Here is a 19,649-nt window from a genome sequence, read left to right as displayed (position 1 = left end):
TTTAGGTTTTATCACAGTGTAATAACAAACCACCCATAACAGTTATTTGGCTTGAACACATACATTTCGGAATAAGTAGGTCAGGCATACTTACTTTATCATAACTTTTCATTTTAAACAGCTCTCACCTAAGGAATATGACATAGCTTTTCCCATTCAACTGTTAAGGCCTCTACCCATTACCAATGGCTTGACACCATAAAGAATTCAGGCCTACAGGTGTGCATTGACGCTAGCAGCCATAAGGCATACATTTATACATTTACCAAAAAATTTTAGTTCACAAGCAACTTAGAGCCCCTCTCCATAGGACCTACCAAGAATCATGATAGAAATTCCTCTCCCAGGGTTTGTCAGAGGGAGTGACCACCACCATTACCATTGCCTACAATGGTGATCTGTAAGATGACTTGTGACCAAATACCTTTCTACGGCCTGTAGCATGATGTTACAACAATGCACTGTTAGAGGACTATTGGCCTTACCATATGCTTTTCACAATAAATGAGTCATGTTTACTGTCTTTGTGATAATTTTTTATAATAAGCCAGTTAGATCAGTGACATCAGACATAATATTTACCTGCACACCAATCAGCTCTACAGCTGTTATTATTGGCTTGTCAACATAACCAATTTAGGCCTACTGTACTAAGAATAAGATTTTCCACAAGGTAACCATCAGGCATACAGTCGTAAAATTGAGATTATGTACCAAATTACAGCTGGCAAAGCGAAATAGTATCTCTCCTAACAGGGCTTAACAAGGATTCTTAAAGTGCAAATCTTCTATGCTCATGATTTGTTAGAGGGGCAACAAACACCAAAATATTTATAAAGGCAATCCATAAGATTCCATGTAACAAAAAACCTATTTGTACGCGTTAATTCCGAGTAATAACAATCCACCTCCAAATGCATATTGACTTTAACATAAGCTTTTCAGGCCTTCTGCCTTTATCGTAAGATTTCACAATAAACAACCAGGAATATCTTTATCATTGGCTTGTCATCATAACCAACTGAAGACCCTTACTCTGAGGGCAAGTTCAACTATCAGGCATACAGATATAAATGTACAATGTACACAACATTACAGCTGGTAGAGCAAAACACAATCTCCTAAAATAGCTTGAACCGGCATGGGTCGTGAGTACTGGGCAGTTCAAGAGGAAGAGAATTCCAGGCTTTGGTCGCTTTGAAAGATAGAGAACAATTTCTAAAAGTTTATCAAGGGACTGCGGGAATCAACCAGTGAGTCAATACACACTCTGTAAAAAAATCATGCCAATACCACCAAGGTGTTTTATACAAAATGTACAGTTCTCTCAAAGAAATATAGCTACAAACCTGTGCTTCACAGAGAGTTGTGGCGTTCTAAAATCTCTCCAATACTTTACAATCTTTCGTGAGAGCAACAGTATGATCAGATATACCTCTTTTCAGGATTGCATAACTAAAGTATGTGAGGTTACTTGCAAAACAATTGCATTACATACATGAGCTCCTTCATACAGATCACAAGATGGGTCAAGCAATACAAAGACTGGGTACAAGACATAAGCTACACATCCTGAAGAGGTACTTGTTAGGGCAGCCTTCCTTCCCAGAGTTGTCCCAAGGACCAATAATCCAGAGGGGACAGGCATTCTTCTTTATATTGGTTTATTTATCCAAGACAAACAGGCAGTCCTATTGTCTTTGAGAAATAGAAACTGGTCCAACACGTATAGTATTCAATCCTGCTCCAGTAGAACATGCTTCCAAGGAGCATGCAGAAACCCAGCACAGAAAGCAAACCCAAACGAGGCAACACCCGAGGCATGGCACATCAGTTGACCAGCAATTAGATCATAGAATCCCACATTGTTGTAATCTCCAGCTTGCAGCCATTCAAACCAAATAGCTGTTTTAGAGCATCCATCAAGCAGCACTGTCATGGCCAATGGATGCGTGCATCACTGTTCACCGCCCTGCAAGTTAAAGGGTAGTTCTGTCAGTCTGAAGGGCCATTCACACCGCAGCACTGATTAAACAGCATAGGATGATTACAAGTCTTTCAATTCAATTCAATTAATCTTTATTCAGATGCAGAGTGAATCCATAAAAGCACAGGTCAAAAAGATCAGTATTAAAATACATAAAATATTTAAAAACACAAGGATATAAAAACGGTAGCATTATAAAATGCATGTCCGAACAATAATATATTGGTAAAGAGTTGCAGCATGACACTGCAATATAACTACAAAGTGCATTTTTTTCCATATATACACTATAAAGTGCTTACATTTCATGTATTTCCCGAAGAAAGAAAATAACATGTGCAATGTACGCATAAACATCCTCATAAATTATAAATATGGATGAGTAAACAAACTTAGATATCCAAGTATTTTACAACTCATTCAAATTGTAATTTTAAGCAACAAGAGACACAATAAAAATCAGCCATCAGTGATTGCACATGGAGGTGCATGAACAAACTGCTGCTTTCAAAAAAGAACCTATACGAAAAACCAGAGCTTCCTCCTCCAATTTAAGGATTTCCGTATAGGCTGCTTTGTAATCAATAACGGCGGTTTCCTTAAGAAAAGGAATCAAAAACAGTATTGTGTACATTTGATAAAAATTGCAGAAAAATACTAAATGTAACATCGTCTGTTTGCTATAGTTATCACATGGTCATAGCATTTGATCAAGCTTAACATTAAACCCCAAGGGGGATCACTGACATAATATCGAGGGACATAATATCGACTATCTAAAATATTGACAAAAAAAATCAGGTAAGTACAAAAATATCGAGTAAAAAATATCGTTTACAAAAATATAGGGGCAGATTTATGAAGGGCTTGCGCCACGTTTACGCCACCGTTGCGTGACGCAACGGCGCGGAAACGTGGCGCATCCCTGCGCCCTATTTACAACATGACGCATCTAGGAGATGCGTCACGTTGTACAGCACTGCGCCATGAGGAGGCGTTCCTGCGCAGGGGGAGGCGTTCCTGCGCAGGAACGCCTCCTGAAAGTGGCTGAGTGAAATCTATGAGATTTCACTCAGTCACTTTCAGGGCAATGCTGCGTCAAAACCCTGCGCCTGCTTGAAGCAGGCGTAGGTCTTGAGGCAGCATTGAAAGAATAGGCCCCCCCAGAGCATTGCTGGAGCTGCGTCGTGCTTGCGACGCAACCCCAGCAATGCGTCACTTTTACGGCACAGATGCGTGACGCATCTGTGCCGTTTTTGCCCCATGGTGCGCCGCATCATAAATGCAGCGCACCATGGGTGGCGTAGCTGTGGCGCATGTTAACTGGCGCATCCCTGGGGATGCGCCAGTTGACATAAATCTGCCCCTAGTTTGTAAAAATATCGACTTTATTAGAAACAATGTTAAATTAAATTAATATTAAAAATTAATTACTAAAATATACTTAAAAGTACTTACATTACCTTATAATAATTAAATAATTAATTAAAGTTATAAAATATATTGTTTTCAATCATATTTGTTAAAACATATATATATAGTAAAATAATATAACTACAAAATATCCAATTTTATTACCGTGGGATAGCGGAAGTGTAAAAATTACTATTCCCACTCCAGAGAGTGCAACAGTAGATAAGGCGTTGTATAGCGTAGAGGTAAAAATTACTATTCCCACTCCAGAGAGTGCAACAGTAGAGAAAGGGGTGGATAGCGTAGGGGTAAAAATTACTTTTCCCACTCCAGAGAGTGCAACAGTAGGGAAAGTGTGGGATAGCGTAGGGGTAAAAATTACTATTCCCACTCCAGAGAGTGAAACAGTAGGGAAAGCGTTGGATAGCGTAGGGGTAAAAATTACTATTCCCACTCCAAAGAGTGCAACAGTAGGGAAAGCGTTGGATAGCGTAGGGGTAAAAATTACTATTCCCACTCTAGAAAGTACAACAGTAGGTAAGGCATTGGATAGCGTAGAGGTAAAAATTACTATTCCCACTAAAGAGAGTGCAACAGTAGCGAAAGGTTTGGATAGCGTAGGGGTAAAAATTACTATTCTCACTCCAGAGAGTGCAACAGTAGGGAAAGCGTTGGATAGCGTAGGGGTGAAAATTGCGATTCTCCTATTAACATGACCAGAGAATCTGGATTTCATTAAAGACACGGAAGCTAACATTATGCTTACAACTTTTAATGCAGACCCAAGCAGCCGCATATGTCACAAAGTAAAAGTTCTATACTAGAACACAACAGACCAAACAATAGCAGTAATCACTAGGCAATCAGCCTCTTTTAAATGTGGAGCAAAGGAAGTCCAAGGAGCATCCACAAAGTACAGCTTGAATGAAGATAGAAGAACTTGAAAAGCCAAAAAAACAGGAATTAAATCCAAAGGATGTAGAACAGGAGCCATAAAATAAATTCATGAGAGGTTATCTGAAAAGAAGAAAGGTATAAATGAATTCAGAAATATGAACAATAAAACAAAATTTTATGCAGTAAATTATAGAATAATCGAAGATAAATCCTGTAATAAAGGAAAAAGCAAGCATGTGAGTATAAGATGAGAATGAAATACAAATGCAACAGGAAAATGAATTAAATATGATCGTGAAATTAAACACAACCACCCAAGGGATGGGTGGGAGGGATAATGTTAGCCTCTGTGTCTTTAATGAAATCCAGATTCTCTGGTCATGTTAATAGGAGAATCGCAATTTCATTACAAGACCGGAGGCTACCATTATGCTTGTTGGTAGTCATGTAAAACAGCATCAGACATATGAGTAATACGTTTGCAATAATGATGAGCAAAGGTCCTAGAATTTGACCAATCAGCAGATTTAAGAATGTCTTCTAACTTACCGCCACACCAGAAAGACTTACTTGCCATAGCACCTCTAATGGAATGTGGTTTAAAAAGATCCAGATTGACGCCAGCAAGGCCCATAACAGTTTTAACCCATCTTGCTATAGAAGTGGAAGAAATACCTTTATGAGGTTTAACAAAGGAAATAAGCATTTGATCAACACCCAGAGGACGAAGAGAATTCATCCTTAAATCATATTCTTTCATGCAGTGAACAACACAAAGTTTATTACACATTTCAAAACGTGGATAAAAGATACTATCAGACATAGTTTTGGTTCTCCTATGTAGTTCAAATTTGACCCCAAACATATCATAGCACCTATATGAAATGTCAAGAGCCTTAACATCAGAAACTCTTCGACATGAAATTAAACAAAGAAGAGTTGCCAATTTTAAAGAAAGATTCTTTCTACTTAAAAGAGAGTTCTCAGGCCAGGAGCAGAAAAGGTCAAGGACTAATTTAACATCCCAAAGAGATTGATATCTTGGTTTGGGAGGCCTTCTGATCCTTACACTTTTAAGAATTCTACAAATAATAGGATTCTTACCTACCGTCTTATTGTTGACAAGGGAATGACCAGCAGAAATAGCAGACCTATAGCAGTTGATAGATCTGTAACTCAGACCTCTATCAAATTGTTCTCCCATAAAATTAACTATATCAACGATAGGTGCCTCCACGGGATCCAGGTGCCTTTCCAAGCACCAACGTAACCATATCTTCCAGATGTTGTTGTACCGGTAATGTGTACCGGGAGCCCAAGATTCTCCGAGGAGAGTAGAAGCTGTTGACGAAAGTCCTGCGAGATGGTTAGATCTCCTGACACCTTCCAGGTAAGAAGGTTCAAACTCCCTGTCTGAACGAGAGGGTGAATTCGCCCGTCTACGTCTGTAAGGAGGTCTAAGAGTGAGGGAATCAGGAACGGTAGATCGTAAGTTAGTTCCAGAGTAGTGGGAAAACATGCCTGGGACGGCCAAAACGGAGTTATCAGAATTATTGAAGAGCGTTGTTGTCTCACTTTTTGAAGTACTCTCTGGATCATTGCAAAAGGAGGGAAAGCATAACCGATGATCCCTTCCCAAGATTGGAGAAAGGCGTTCACCGCTAGAGCACCCGGATCGGGCATCCAGCTGTAATAATTTTCCAGTTGGAAAGTCAGTCTGCTGGCAAAAAGGTCTATTTGGAAAGGACCCCAGAAGTGATTGAGGGAATTGAAGACAGAAGTGTTGAGTTTCCAATCGCTGTAATCTATGAGGAACCTCGAGTTCCAGTCTGCACAGAGGTTGGATTTCCCTGGAAGGTATTCTGCTCTGAGAGAGATCTTGTGTTCCAGGCAGAATATCCAAAGTTTCTTGGCTAGGTTTGACAGGTCTTCCGATTTGGTGCCACCTAAGCGGTTTATGTAGGCAACTGCGGACATGTTGTCCATTTTCAGAATGACTGATCTGCCTTGAAGAGAGTGTTTGAAACTCATTAGAGCATATAGCCCTGCAGTCAATTCCAGATAATTGATGTGTTGAAAGGATTCTTCTTGAGACCAGATCCCACCAGTGTTTTGATCTTGGAGACAGGCACCCCAGCCATGAAGGCTCGCGTCTGATTCCAAAATAAAGTCTGGAGCTGAACCAAAGATGGCTCTGCCATTCCATGCGTCCAAATTGTCACACCACCAATTCAGTTCTGAGACCGCTTCTTGGTTCAAAGAAACGCGGTCGCCGTACCAGAGACCTGATCTGAGAGCTTTGGTCTTTATTCTTTGAAGGGCTCGATAATTCAAGGGGCCCGGAAAGATAGCCTGAATGGAAGAAGAGAGAAGGCCCAAGAGTCTGGCTAGTTCTCTCAAAGAGAGATACTGTTTTTTCAGGACATGTTTTATCTCTTTCCTTATTTTTGAGATTTTCTTTTGAGGAAGGAGAAGAAGACAATTCTCTGTGTCTACTGTGAAACCGAGGAATTCCATCGTTTTGGAGGGGGAAAGAATGGATTTCTCCTTGTCCTTTGTTTCTAGAAGGTCTACAACAGTTTTGAGATCTTGAATGATCTGATCGTAATTTTGAGAAAGAATAAGGATGTCATCTAGATAAATGATGAGACGAATACCTTTTTCTCTTAAGGAGGAGGTCACTGCCCTCATCACCTTGGTGAAACACCAAGGGGCTGAGGAGAGGCCGAAAGGAAGGGCCTGGAATTGGTAAAGACGGTTTTTCCAAATGAATTGAAGAAAAGGTTGATGAACCTTGGCCATGGGGATTGTAAAGTAGGCATCTTTCAGATCCAGCTTGACTAACCAGTCTCCTTCTAATAAGAGGTCCCTGAGAAGATGGATTCCTTCCATCTTGAAATGTCTGTAAACAAGGTATTTGTTGAGTTCCCTGAGATTTATAACGGGTCTCCAACCTTTGTCCTTCTTTTCTACAAGAAAAAGAGTGCTTACAAACCTCAGAAATTCCATAGGGACTTCTATGATAGCACCTTTTCGAAGCATTGAGGAAATTTCTTCCTCTATTATTTTTTCTTGGTCCAGAGTAAGTGGAATTGCTTTCGGAATTGAATTCTGAACTGGGGTTTGAAAGAAATCTACGTGGAAACCAACTACGGTATCTAGAACCCAAGGATCCTGTGTGATAAGTTTCCAGTTGTGGTAAAAGAACTTCAGCCTGCCTCCCACTTTTGGATTCAAAGAAAGGGGAAGAGAAGGAGTACTCACTTTGAGGGTTGGTGTCGGCAGGAGCTCCTCTCGCTCTGAAGCCTCTGGAACGAAAGCCTCTTCCTCTGGGGGGATAGAAGGGAGGTTGGCTTGGGGGTTGGTATCCTCTTCCGCCATAACCCCTGGATCTAGAAAAGGGCCGTCGGTTGAAACGGCCGAAAGATTGGCCCGTCTTCCGGCCCTTCCAAAAAGGTTACTTGAATTGAAGACCTTCTTCATGTTTTGATGGGCCTTATCCAAGGCGGTAAAGGTATTGACATATTTGCCAAGGCTTTTAATTAGGTCCTCCCCGAAGAGAAGACCTTTGGGATTAAGGGAGGGTTCTTTGTCGGCCAAATCGGTTAGTTTTGGGCTAATTTTGGTTAAGACCACTCTTCTTCTCTCGGAGTTGAGCCCTGCGTTAGCATTGCCCAACAAGACTAGAGCTCTTTGAGTCCAACCACGGATTGAAAGAGTGTCAAGAGGGGAGTCGGTGAGGTAGCTTTCTTCTGCGGCGTTAATTATTTTAGTTAAGGGACCAAGGATATCTAAGACCTTATCTTGGCATATTTTTAGGGATCTTTCCAATCCTTTACGAGGGTCCCTGCCGAGCTTAAACAGATAAGTTATTAGCTCGGGTCGAGATTTGGGGTTTGGCAAACCTTACCCTCTATAGAGGGCCTGGAGCATTCGGCTCTTAAAAGGTTTCGAGTCTCCCTCTCCAAAGGATTTCTGATCCACTTAGTAATGAACTTACAAATGTGGTCATGGGGGGGTCCATTCGGAACTTCTAGGGTGCTTAATATTAAGAGGGGAAAACATTTCTTCTCCCAAGGGGTCTAAAATACTATACTTAGAAGATGACGGAAGGTCACCACCAAAGAGAAGTGAGTCAAAATCTTCGTCATTTTCATCTAGATCAAGGATATATTCATCTTGAATATCTGAGGCATCATCATTGAGATCATCATTGGTATCATTCTGAGCACTTTGGTAGTATGTGTCGCGGGGGACACCCAAAACTTTCGTGCCGCTAAGGACACCTCTTGAATTTGTGCCGCTAAGGACACCTGAGGCAAGTGAGGTGAGATTACCTCCTGTAGAATTTGAGGTGCTAGGACCTCCCGTGCTCTCTGGGGTAAAATTAATATTGTTAGATTTTTTATGCCTCTTACCCCTTATTTCTGTGTTCTCGTTTGCCAGGTCATCGTTATTAAAATCATCCCTTCCGGGAGGGAGTGATCTCTTGGAGGATATGACCTGAGAGAGGGTAGAGAACATGCAGGATCTCATTTCTTTATGTATAAGATTCCTGATGGATTCATCGTTAAAATCAGATTCAGCTGCGTTGGCTTGATCTGAGTCGGAATCAGACATGAGTAAAATTATAATAAAATATGTGATGCCTTTATGTATTCAAGGATAATAATTATAGTTTTTTAGTTTTTTTTTAATACAATGTTTAAATAATCTATAATTCAGTGCCCCTTTTTTTTTTTAAATATATTAATATAGTAGGGATGGATGGGGAGGGTCCAGTAGGACGAAGAGACTCTTAATCACAGATTAATAGACAGTAAAGGGCAGGAAACAGTGTTAAAACTGTTAAAGTATGAGGTTGGAAGGGTTAATGGATCGTTTTAGAGGGATTATATGGGATTTGACAAGAGCGCTAAGGATTTGGCAAGAGCGCTAAAAGGAACGGTAAATCTCCTTCAAAACAGCTGATCGCGTCGGGGAACTGTTTGTTTCCTCGAGCGCGAGCTGTGTAGAGACGCCCATGGTAAACGAGGGAATTGAGGAAGGTACCTAGGCAAGCATAGCACGCAGCGCGTGTGTTGCCAACGGTCCTTCCTCGGGTCCCTGTGGGCTTGGAGAAAGAAACGGGAAAAGGTCCTGAAGTCCGAAGGAAAGGCGAGGTAAGAAACGCCTCAGGCTTCATATGAAAGGGCGCATGAAGCGGTCGAAAAGCGGGCGCATAAAGCGGAAAAACGGACAGACACTTGAAAAAAGACTACGAAGGTGGTGAGAGAAGAGGGAGGAAGCCGATCTCCGTAAATTGGAGAACGGTTACCCGAGACAGGAATAGGGGGAGAATCGGTTAGGTGAAACATACAAAATAAAACTCACCTGAAAAGACCTGAAAGGCAATATGCTCGTTAGATAGAAGTGGCAAGTTTAAATACTTATGTATAAATCTAAAGCAATAGCTATAACAATAATAAGAATAATCAGATAAAATAAATTAAACCAGTAATGATAAGGAGGATAAGAAAAGCATGACTTATCTGCTTGGAGCCGCATTTAAAAGAGGCTGATTGCCTAGTGATTACTGCTATTGTTTGGTCTGTTGTGTTCTAGTATAGAACTTTTACTTTGTGACATATGCGGCTGCTTGGGTCTGCATTAAAAGTTGTAAGCATAATGTTAGCCTCCGGTCTTGTAATGAAATTACTATTCCCACTCCAGAGAGTGAAACAGTAGGGAAAGCGTTGGATAGCGTAGGGGTAAAAATTACTATTCCCACTCCAAAGAGTGCAACAGTAATGAAAGCGTTGGATAGTGTAGGGGTAAAAATTACTATTCCCACTCCAGAAAGTGCAACAGTAGGTAAGGCGTTGGATAGCGTAGAGGTAAAAATTACTATTCCCACTTCAGAGAGTGCAACAGTAGGGAAAGGGTTGGATAGCGTAGGGGTAAATATTACTATTCCCACTCCAGAGAGTGCAACAGTAGGGAAAGCGTTGGATAGAGTAGGGGTAAAAATTACTATTCCCACTCCAGAGAGTGCAACAGTAGGGAAAGCGTTGGATAGCGTAGGGGTAAAAATTACTATTCCCACTCCAGTGAGTGCAACAGTAGGGAAAGTAGATCCTTAATATATTATTTAAGAATGTATATATTAATATCCATAAAAAAATAATTAAAAGTAATTACCAATGTAATATAATATAATAATTAATTAATTACAAATGCTAATTTAATTTAATCATTACAATTAGTTATCTATTAATACTAATTAATTACAAATTAACAATTAATTAATTAGTAATTAAAAAGTTACTTAACAATTAAAATCTAATAAATACCCCAAAAAATTAACATATGTAATTAGTTATAATTAAATTACTTCCCACCCTACTCTCCTATAAACACACAAACCACTACAGAAAATAAATTAGTAAAATTAACATAATTATCAATTAATTAATATATAAAAATAATTCTCAATTAAAATTTAATTAATTACCAAATAACAATTATTTAACAATTAATTATAAATAAATAACTCTACATAAATTAACATATTTAATAATTATAATAAAATTACTTCCCACCCTACTCCACTATAAATCCACAACCCGCTACAGAAATTAAATTAGTTAAATTAACATAATTATCAATTAATAAATTAAATACAATTAATTGGCAATTAAAATTTAAAGAATTACAAAATAAAAATTAATTAATAATTATTATAAACAAATACCAATAAATAAATTTACAAAATTTAATTAATTATAATTAAATTACTTCCAACCCTATTCCCCTATAAACCCACAACCCGCTACAGAATTAAATTACTCAACATTTAAATAACATTAAATTAATTGATTAAATTACATTATAACATAAATAAACACTTTTAACACATACAATACACTATAAAAAATTCGATATTATTAAATGTTTGATATTTTTATTAACCTATATTATGTACTTCGATATTTTGACTATCTATATTTTAAAATTCGATATTACATTACTTACCTTCAAAACGATATTTTTGATGTCTATTTTCTGTCCATTCGATATTCTGTCCAGCCTATATTTTGTACTCGATATTATGTCAATTCGATATTTTGTAGTCGATATTTTGTAGTCGATATTTTGTCTGTTTACCTTCTTTAAAAGGTAACTAGATGGCAAGTGAGTACATCATCTAAGGACATATACCTTGCTACTGAGGATTTCAGGTGCTCTTCTTCGTGTCTTACCCTGTTTTACTTATCATATAGCGCCTCTTGTAGGAATTTTTTACTTACTCCACCCGTGTCACTTGGGTTTAAAAAAGTGTGCTCAAGATTTACACTACTTAGGCTTTCCCTTAGAGCAGCGAGCCATGGTATATCCAAGCCCTTTACACATTTAAGGCAGTCGGTAATTACATTTCTAGTGAGGGTTGTTGCCTGATTTCGCCAGATTTTTAGCCAGAATCTAGCTGGCCGAGCCCTGATGTAATCCTCAATATATGTCAGTTTTAACTCCCAGTGACAGATGTACTGTGATGAGGTGATCAGGGCCCCCAGCAATTTCCTGCAGAATCTATTTTCCTCACTTTGTATGCCGCTGCAACTCGTGAAGCCCCAAATTTCCGCACCATAAGTAGCAGGAGGGATACATTGAGAGATAAAGATTTTAGTGATAGCTAGTACCATCTCAACTTTGTTTGGTTGGGGAAGTGACAGGACAGAGTTAATTGCTTTAGCAAACATGCTCCTACTATGTGCCACATGGTTAGTCCAGGAACCAGTGGCTGAAAATACCAGCCCCAGATAGGGAAAAGTGCAAGTGAGATGTAAACGTTCGTTACCTATGGAAATAGAATTAACAAGGTGCTTTTTTGTGCCGCATGCCATTAAAAAGGATTTGTTAAAATTTGTACGGCGATCTAAGGTGGCGCTAAAATCAACAAAGCCCTGTACTAAAATACGAAGTGCGTTTGGTGTGCGGCCCATTAGGACCGCATCATCCGCATATAATAAGGCGGGTAGGATATAACCATTAACGGCAGGGGGATCATTGGTAAGCTTACTCAGGGAGTCATGCAAATCATTGATATATAAGATAAATACGAGTGGGGCCAGTACGCACCCCTTCCTGACCCCTCTGCCAATAATGATGTCCTCAGAAACCTCCCTGCCTTTACCGATCCGCACCCGGGCTTTCAAATCCCTATGTGGATACGCCAGAAAGTGAACTAAAACCTTGTCCAACCCATATTTTAAAAGAATCGACCAGAGATGTGACCTGTTAACAAAATCAAAGGCTGAAGTGAGGTCCATGAAGGCAAGATAGAAAGGGGATTTTCATGCTACAGTTTATTTACCAATGATCAGGTTAAGGTTTAGACACTGTTCGACTCTGCCTATTTTACTTCTGAAACCTAACTGAGAAGAATTTTAAATGTGTTCCTCCTCAGCCCAGGACCTAATCTTATTAAACAGGATCCTCCCAAGGATTTGCAATGTATTATCAATCAGGGAGATTGGTCTTTAGCAGCTAGGGTTGGAACAGTCGCCTTTTTTAAAAATAGGGACAATGTTCTAGTCGACCATGTGCTGGGAATTGAAGCAGCAGTTAAGTAATTAAAAACATTAAGTAAAAGGGGCGCCCAGAATTCAGGTTTATATTTGATAAGATCTATCGGTAGCCCGTCAGGACCAGGAGCTTTATTGCCCAAACTTTGATATATATCATCCTCAACTTCTGACACGGATATCTCAATCCTTGAGGCACCTCTGTAGTTATATAAATCCTCATTCCGTAACGTTGCTTGATAGATCTTTGAGAAATGGGAAACCCAGGATTAGCTAGTAATGGTGCAACCTATTGGTGTTAACGTAAGGCCTACAGATCTCATGTCCTTAACTGCTGACCAGAAACCACTCCCTTTATTGAGTCTAGCGGCACAGGAAAGGTTATCCCATCGTTCTTTTAAAACCTCGTCTTTCCGCTGTTTCGTGATACACTTATATTGATGCCTCAGGGACTTTACAAGTGCTAGGGCCCTTGGGCTTGTCACAAGGGCCTCGCGGAGCTCTCTGTTTGCTTTAGAGCACGCACTATTGAACCACCGTGGACCCCGATTTGGCTCCATTATCAGTCTAGATATCATTTGTTTGACACCCCCCTCAGAGTTGAGAAAATGTGTTAATAACCACAAGGTTATGATTGCATGGTGACATGCAAATATCAATAAGTGGCGAGTGAGTTTTTATCATTCTAGGGAATAGATCACTATTGTCGACCCCTCGCCAAGCCAGTCTTAGATTGTCAGTGGAGGGCACTAAGTTACTGGCCCCACATTCTTTTACAAATACTGGCCTAGGGGTGACTCTTAGTGTTGTAACAATGGGATTATGATCGCCCATGGAAGTAGGTATGACCTCAGCCTTTAACAAACACTTCCACTGCAGCAGATATAAACACGTAATCAGTAATAGAGGCACAACCTCGCCCTCTATATGTTGGTACAATGAGATTATCTTTATTGGGTACAGCTGCAATTTCCATTACATTTGTTAAACTATGGTTGGACAAGTAGCCCAACAACTCTACCCCCTTGTTACATGGGTGTTTATTGGTATGAGAATCCCTATCTAGTTTGTTCTTGCTTGAAATCCTGATGTTAAAATCACCACTTAGACAGATACCAAGGGGCCCATTAGGATGTCAGGAGCCTGTCGCACCACTGCGGCGCTGGCGGGGTGGAAAAACGTCTTTTTCCACCCAAGGGCAGCGGTACTCACTACCCGTCCGCCGCTGAGCGACGCCCACCATTATCAAAGTGCGCCCGCCACCGCGGCGGTGGGAGCCAATGGAGACTCACCTCCGTGCGGAATGACGTCCGCCCGCTCCACAAATTAGGATGGCCCAAACAGGCAGATGCACCGCAGCGGAGACACCGCCCAACCAGACACGGCGGAAACTTGACAGCGGAGCACCATAGCAGAGACCCAGTCCTTTCCACCCAGACATGAACACCATGGAGCCAGCTCTACATATGCATCCGGTGATTTACCTGCTACAGCACTACCATCACGTCCGCCATATTAGTATATAAAAACATAGGTCACTACCCGTCCGCCGCGGAGCGACGCGCACCACCATCAAAGTGCGCCCGCCACCGCGGCGGTGGGAGCCAATGTAGACTCACCTCCATGCGGAATGACGTCCGCCCGCTCCACAAATTAGGATGGCCCAAACAGGCAGACGCACCGCAGCAGAGACACTGCCCAACCAGACACGGCGTAAACTCGACAGCGGAGCACCATAGCAGAGACCCAGTCCTTTCCACCCAGACATGAACACCATGGAACCAGCTCTACATATGCATTCGGTGATGTACCTGCTACAGCACTACCATCAAATGGGCTGCCGCGGAAGCCGCCGCAGGTACGCAACTACACAAATACAACACACAGCACACGGGCTGACACAGGGTCCAATTCCACCACAGACACCCTGCTGGGGGTCACAACACATCCACAAGGGCACCCACATATTACCCACATGCCACCAACTTACCCCTCTGCATCCGGGACACACGTCGACCGCAAACTAGCAGCAACGTCCCGTTCCCGGTCACGTCACCGCCGCGGTCAACACATGCACACAATGCAGTAGGCAGGGCCACTTCAAGACATGGGCAGGGCACAGAGACCACAGGGACACACCACCCCCAACCACACATCAACACACCCCATCAAGTCACAGGCCAGGTGACCATCCTGTGCACCCCCATGCACAGCAACAATCAACAAGCAAACACAATAAACACCCTGCACCACACAACAAACAACCAGGGAGATAGCCACCTCAGGAGTGGCTGACAAGGAACACACAACACCAGTGCCTCACACACTGAAGGCTGCCAATACTTCCTAGAACATACACACACAAACAAACACACACCCTGGGTGTATCCACATACAGAACACACACACAGGGAAGACTGAACAGATGCCTGCCCAAACACTACACACAAACACCACAGGAACACACACAGAACCCCAACAGAGACACCCCCTGTCAGCCAAACTGTGGAAAGGCAATAGGAGCACAAACACAACATGAGTACACAACCTCATCACTCAAGAACAAAGCACACACACAACATACCACAAATCACACAAGAAGTACACCTGCACAGAACTACACTGCCACATCAAACCAACCACAGATGCACATGAAAGCACAAATCAACAAACACCACAGGACATCAGGGGATGCACATCAGGCAATGCCAAGCCCACATACACACAGCACTGTATGCACTACAAGCAGTGTGTGCACACCAAGCAGAACAGTCACACATAGACAAGACTGACACAACCTCAACACACACAACACAAATCAGCACAGCACAAACACAACAGCACACCCAGGAAGTGAAGCAATACCACATCCAACACACATATATCCAACACAACAACAACAGGATGCACCACTCTGGGATACAAGAGCAGAACCATCTACACCAGAGCACACACAGCTCAAGTGCACATGGGCAATCCTCACTGTTCAATAGCTCAAGAACATCACACATCAACCACTGGGGGAATGTCCAGAGTGGAACATCACACTTGGCCCAAGAACTGCACAACAAGGCACAGTCTCACAAATGAAGTGGCGGGCAGGCACATACACATATAAACAAAGGGGACAGCTGACATCAAAGTGAACCGACTTGCATGTCAGTAGCAGACATGTAAGAGGTGTACCATACACAAATATAGGGAGTGCAGACCCACAATGGCTAGGCACAAGAGGCACACATAGGGGATGGCATTACACCGCACACACCATGCCACACTCACTATGCCATACAGGAGGAGAAAAGGCACCATGTGCCTGCAATGCATGAGAAACACAAACGCAATGCCAGTGAGGAGCAGCAGGGCCCCACAGTCTACACAATCACACTCAAGACACATTGATGATCAAACAAACACAACACCTATGTGCAAGTCGCACACTTTGCACACTCATAAGTGACCAAAACAACAAAGAGGAGTCACACAGAACTGCATGGACACACCAACACACTGCACAGTGCACAACAGACAACTCACACAAGTGCATACAATCATTTACACAGGGCAGGACAATACAAACAACAGGTACACAACTCCAGGCTGACACATGTGTGTCTATTACAATCCAGGGGAACACACACATCCACACCCACTACATAGTCACACCCTTAACACTGCACACCTCGTAACAACCCAAGAGTACACATCTCATGTATGTTATGTTATGTTATGTTATTTGGGTTCTTCTATAGCGCAACGGCTACTCCCGTAGGAGTGTCCCGGCGCTTTAGCGAAGAGGTCCTTGAGAAGAGGAAACATAACTGCAGAATAAAAGGAACAGCGAAGTTAACTGGTAAACAGCCAGGTTTTTAATGCCTTTCTGAACGACATCAGACTAGGGGCCTGTCTGAGAGAAATGGGAAGCTCATTCCAGGCGCGCGGGGCCAGGTAATGAAAAGAGCGCCCCCCTTGTCTGGTTCGCTTGATGGACGGAACAACCATTTTAGACAAGGAGGCAGATCGCAAAGTTCTGCTCGGCTTGTAAAGAGCAAGGCGCTTCCTAATGTACCTAGGGCCTGAGTCATGAAGGGCCTTGTAGGTCAGCGTCAGGCTTTTAAAGAGAGCCCTCTTGGCTATAGGAAGCCAGTGCAATTCCTTCAACAAGTCTGAAGCACTAGCTCGTCTAGGGAGTCCATAAATAGCCCTGGCAGCTGAATTTTGGACTACTTGAAGTCTCCTCACGAGATATTTAGGGAGTCCTAGATAGAGGGCATTTGCATAGTCCAAACGCGACCCGACAAGTGCTTGGACAATGACCCTTCGATGGTTCATAGAAATCAAGGGGAGGAATTTCCTGAGCATCCGCAGGATCCCGAAACATTTCCCCGAAAGACAGGATATTTGAGGCCCAAAGGTTAACTCATTGTCAACAATGATACCAAGATTTTTAGCCTTGGTACTTGCATTAACCGGTGGAAACAGGTCTTGTGGCCACCAACTTTTCCAGTTTGGTTCAGAGACACATCCAAAAAAAAGCAGCTCCGATTTATCGGAGTTGCATTTTAAGCCGTGTCTTTTGAACCAATCAAAGACTGCTTCTAGGCAGCCTCTGATGCGGATCCCATCAAACACCTCATTCTTGTCGTATGTGAACAAGAGCTGGGTGTCGTCAGCGTAAGACACGATCTGAGCGCCGAACGACTCCGCAACCTCTGCAAGGTGGGCCAGAAAGATGTTAAAGAGCAGGGGGCTAAGAATAGACCCCTGAGGGACCCCCACTTCCAGAGTTGCCATAGCTGCGGAGTGAGGTGGCGCCCAGATCGTTTGTCGACGGCTAGCTAGAAATGATTTGAGCCAGTTCCACACCGTCCCCCGGAGACCACAATCCCAGAGTCGAATTAGGAGGGTATCATGGGGAACGGTGTCGAACGCCGCCGACAGGTCCAACATGACCAACATGGCCTTTCCTCCAGTATCCAAGACCTCTCTGATGGCAGTGGTGACTTCAAGTAGTGCGATCTCTGTGCTGTAATTCGCACGAAACCCAGATTGAGTGGGGTGCAACAGATTGTTATTCTCGATGAAGTCAGAGATAGATCTGTGCACATGTCTTTCCGCCACCTTTGCCAGAGCAGGGAGGAGAGAAATAGGCCTGTAGTTGGCATGTATGATGGGATCCAAAGCTGTTTTTTTTATGAGTGGAAGGATGAGAGCACTCTTCCAAGCCTGAGGGACTACGCCAGAAGACAAAGAGGAATTAAGAATGGAATTGATGGGGCCATTTAGCACAGGGGCTATTTTGTTAAGGCAAGAGACCGGGCAAGGATCTAGAGGAGAGCCCGACTTCAAGCTTGTCAGATGGTCTAATGAGGCAGCAAGGCTCAGCTGCGGGAATTCCCAGAGGGTGGGTTGTGAAGAGGAGAGGGCACCAAGAGCAGCATCCTGAGGCTGTTTTGAGTAAATGGCAAGAGAGGCTTGAATAGATGTTATTTTATCTACAAAATAATGTGCCAGTTCAGTCAGCCAAGGTTCTGAGTGAGACTGAGCAGAGATGCCTAGGGACGGAGAAGTAAAACCTTGACAATTTTAAAGAGTTCCTTACAGGAGTTTTCAGATTCATCTATCCGACGTTCAAGATAGGATTTTTTTCCACTCCAAATCATCTTGTGGTAAGATCTAGTTAAGTTTTTAAATTTTTCTTTCTCAAGAGGATTGTAGTCTTTCCTCCAGGCTCTTTCTGCTCTCTTGCAGTTTTGACGGGCTTCTCTAAGCTGAGATGTGAACCAAGGAGCAGAAGGACGCTTGTTTCCGGGTTTAGCGGCTTTCTCAGGCACGAGATCCGCCAGTATAGTCGTGAGCCAGTCAGTGTAATGAGCTAGATCGATTTCCACATTACCTGACAAGGTGCAGGGTGAACATGACATGGCCTGTAGTAGCAACTCATTAGAGAGCAGATGAAAAGGCCTGGAAAGTCGTTTAGCAGAGGTAGTGGGATTTGGTCTAGGGGGAGGGGTACTTAATAGGAAAAAGGAGATTAAGTAATGATCCGACCATAATACTGGCTGAGGAGCAAGTACATTAATAGGGACGGTGGAAAAAACTTGGTCCAGAGTATGGCCCTTATTATGCGTGGGATCGTGAATGAAAGGTGTAAGTCCTAATGCTGTTGTGACCTCCATGAGTTTCATTGTGTCAGGATTTGTGGCCTCATCCATGTGTATGTTTAGGTCGCCTAAAAGTAAACAATGTTCTGATTTAAGACATGGGACAGAAAGTGCTACCTGTAATTCATCCAGGAAAGAACCTAAGGGACCGGGAGTTCTATATACGAGAATGCCGGTACATGCCTGGTGGGGAGACAAATGAAGTGTGAAGCCGAGCGCCTCGGTGTCCTGAATAATGTCTATCGGGAAGGTAGTGCAGTGTAGCTGGTTGTTAACTATGATAGCCACACCACCCCGGCGCCCAGATGTTCTGTCCCTCCTGATAATGGAATAGTTCGGTGGGATGGCGTTGACTAAGTCAGGGGCCGAGGTATCACTAAGCCAAGTCTCTGTGAGAAAGAGGCAGGATATATTAGAGTTATCGAGCAGATTCCAAATATCTAGCGCATGACAGCCTAGGGAACGTGTGTTAAGGAGTAGTCAGGTGGTAGTGATAGGTTGATGGATCAAATTCGGCTTGTTGTGTATAGGAAAGCGCCAACCGCACTCAGTGCCACCTTTCCTACGGGCACGGCAACCAGGAAAGACAGAGTGGCAGCGACCTACCGGAGGACGCATATTTAA

General features: G+C 42.6%; 1 pseudogene; it reads right to left on the bottom strand.

The window, feature by feature from the left end:
- Positions 1 to 1,668: 1,668 nt before the first annotated feature.
- Positions 1,669 to 19,649, bottom strand: part of LOC147707541 (uroplakin-1b-like) — a 46,193-nt pseudogene continuing 28,212 nt past the window's right edge.

Source organism: Lissotriton vulgaris, chromosome 6 (assembly GCF_964263255.1).
Source record: "Lissotriton vulgaris chromosome 6, aLisVul1.2, whole genome shotgun sequence".
Classification (NCBI taxonomy): domain Eukaryota; kingdom Metazoa; phylum Chordata; class Amphibia; order Caudata; family Salamandridae; genus Lissotriton; species Lissotriton vulgaris.
This window is presented reverse-complemented; position numbering and strand designations above follow the sequence as displayed.